Below are 3141 nucleotides of genomic sequence, written 5' to 3'. Positions count from 1 at the left end.
TAAAGGTCTTAAGGACACAGTTCCCTGAGGGATGCTATCTGTGAGGTTTCATGTACATAACAAGACTACCATTGCTAGCAGACCTCATCTTCTCTCCCTCCTGTAACCAGTTCTGCCATGATCCACTTCTTTCTGTAACCTCAAGATGGTATACAAGCTCCTGCACCTCACTGGGGGGTTGGGCAATCATACATTTTGTCCCCTGTTAATCTTCTGTTTTCGTGAGTCGATTTTACAACAAACTTTCAGAGTGCTAAGAGAAAGATTTCCCTTGGCCCCTAGAAATTTGGTGTTGTAAGCAGGAACCCAAAGGTTGGCTCTTTTGGAAGCCCACAGTTAAGGAAAACCAGGAGCTAATCAGCCAGCCTAAGGATAAGAATTTCTTACCAGTCAGATTCCAGGCCCCTCTCTGTGGAATTTGGTCAAGTAGACAGTAAATATCACTCTTTGTTCATTTTTCCTGTCCAAAATCTTGACTGATGGGAGAAAAGGATTTGTGTGACCGGTGCTGGTGTATTGACTCTGGTGTACTTTCTGGTACTTTGTGGTAAGAATCATATTGTTTCATCCATTTCCTCCTAGAGTAGTCTTTTCTTTGTCTTTCTCTTTCTGTGTTGTTCTGTCATAAAGAGGTGTACAGGTTGACGTTTTTCTCTCATGTCGTTTTGTTTTGTTTGAGATGGAGTCTTGCTCTGTTGCCCAGCCTGGAGTGCAGTGGTGCCATCTTGGCTCACTGCAACCTCCGCCTCCTGGGTTTAAGCAATTCTCAGCACGAAGTCGCCTGTTTCTTATCCGCGCTTTCTCCCGGATGGCCGACCAGACGGTTTTCTGCTAGTTGTGCTACACATAGTTTCCTGGTCTCCGTGCGCCGCTTTCTCCATCCAAGACCCTCTAGTGCCGGCGTCACGGTCGCAACGCCCGGGGTTTCCATCGGCTGTTTTGCCAGTGGCACCGAGTCGGCGGTTTTTCTGTCACAGCCCTTGTCGTACGGAGTTTCTCCGTGGCCGAACCTCTCTTTATTCTCAGAGTCGATGGTTTCCTGGTGACGGCGCCATTGGCTGCGCCAAAACGAATGTTGACCTTGACAACCCCGCCGGCTGGCGTCACTCGCAGGCTCCCGGCACCGCCATTTCGCCAGCCGAGGTGTCTTGGTCGCGGCACAGCTCGTCGGTCTGCGCCTCCGTTTTCTCAGTGGCCGCAGCACCCAGGTTGCAGATGTGAGGGATTCGGAGTCGCAGCTGCCCCAGTTGCGCCGAGCCTGGAGTTACCGGGCGGCGGCGGCGCTGGGCTGGGGGAGCCAGCCGCTCCTCGGGGCCGGTGGCAGGGGAGCTGCCGGGGCGCCGTCTCTTCCCAGCGCCGCCGCACGGACTCCGGCTCGGCCTCCAGAACCCAGTCCGGTGGCTGCGCTGCTGGGGTTTCTGTGACAGGACCCCACGGTTTCGGGCGTCGTTGGCTTCTTGGTCCTAGCAAGTTTCTATTTCGCGGTGCCTGCGATTTCTACCCCTTGTTCAAGTCGTGGAATAGTCACAGTATGATTTCTCAGCCCAAGCAAGTTCCGACTTAGGACAAACAGCGGTCTGGTGGCTGCGATTTCTAGGTAGTAGGAAGTTACTGTTTCATCGTAACGAGGCTGAGTCACCCTGTGACTCAGATCTCAGCAATTCCGGTTTTCCTGTAGCCTCGGAACTCTAATCCTAACAACCCCGGGTTAGCTCTGCCTCAAGTTTCTTAGTCATTGCAAGTTCTGGTTTCCTACTAGTAAGCTCTGCTTTAGCTGCGCAGGAGACATTTAACTCCTGTAATCTGGGTACCAGCGAATGCGATTTTTTTTTTTTGGCTTGGCGGTGACCAGTTTAGCAGGGCCTGGGAGCTCTTATACTAAGTTTGGTTTCACAATAGCGGGTCCCGCCTTAGCTAGGCTTGTGTTTTTTAAACTCCCCTGGAAATCAGGAAATGCAGGCAAAGGCGATTTTTCAGTTTTGCCAAGCCCCGTTTGACAACAGCAAGTCCCGCCGAAAGCGACTTTTTTTTCTACCATTTTATAGTCTAAGCTAAACAGGTTTAACCATGACTGTTATTTATTTATTTATTTTATTTGGTAGGATATTTAGACCTAGGTGTAACATGTACCGGTTTAGATCGGATAGGGATATCCTAGTCGTAGGACTGCATTACAAACATTTGTAATTTCTTCTTTGTAGGAATGGTTCTCAGTAATTTTTGCTTATTTTTTAATTGTCTTTTTGTGTCTTGCTCTGAGAACGACATTACCGATGTGCTTGCCTTTCATTTCTGTTTGCATTTTAGGCTTCTATTATTTTTAAATTGTATTTCTATTTAAATGTTATGTATTTTTTTCTACTGATTTTAAATGTCTCAGCTTCGTGCTCCTTGACTTGCATGCTCAGGACGCGGGGAGCCGATCTCGGTCTCAGCCTTGCTGCTGCCAGTTTCCGGGTTCTGTCTGGCGACTCCGCTTCTTATGCGAAGCTGTCGGTTTTGCGTCAGCACTTTTGCCAGTAGCGCCCACTGGGCGTTTTCTCAGTTGGTGCACCGTTCTTAGCGCCCAACAGGCCGTTTCACGTTCTCGGGGCCCGTAAATTCTCTGTGCTGTCTCTTTCTGGGTCCTAGCAACGCTAATGTCTCGTAGGAACTTCCTGAACCCCTTTTTACGGTGCAGACCGGTGACTGCACCCAGCCGCTGTGCTCTCTAGTAATTCCATAGTACCGTTAGCCGGGGCTTTTTCTCTCACAACACATTACAACGGGTTAAAACATATTAAAGGACTTAAAACACAGTAAGATGCCACAACACATTTTTTCTGTCACAACACACTTAAACACAGTCAGCTCATTTCTCCAGACAGGACTCCTATCTAAGAGCCCGCAGTTTCTTTCTAGCAGCACCATTTATGGACATGTTTGGCATCACCAGGGCAATCCGCTGGGTGTCTGTTCTTGCTGAGTCCTAGCGCCGCCAAATTATTGTTAGCGAGGTCCTTAGTAGTGCCGAGCCCTAGCGGACTGTTTCCTGGTAGCACCAATGCTCATTTCCCAGACACAGATGGTTCTTGGCCCCTGAAGCGCTCTTTAATCCCTGCGATCTGTAGGGCTAATTCTCTGTACGGTTTGCTTAGTGTC

General features: G+C 49.3%; 1 pseudogene; it reads right to left on the bottom strand.

The window, feature by feature from the left end:
* Positions 1-231: 231 nt before the first annotated feature.
* On the bottom strand, positions 232-2302 carry LOC116456752 (uncharacterized; annotated as a pseudogene).
* Positions 2303-3141: the final 839 nt, after the last annotated feature.

Source organism: Hylobates moloch, unplaced genomic scaffold (assembly GCF_009828535.3).
Source record: "Hylobates moloch isolate HMO894 unplaced genomic scaffold, HMol_V3 SCAFFOLD_17, whole genome shotgun sequence".
In the NCBI taxonomy this organism is placed as follows: Eukaryota; Metazoa; Chordata; class Mammalia; order Primates; family Hylobatidae; genus Hylobates; species Hylobates moloch.
This window is presented reverse-complemented; position numbering and strand designations above follow the sequence as displayed.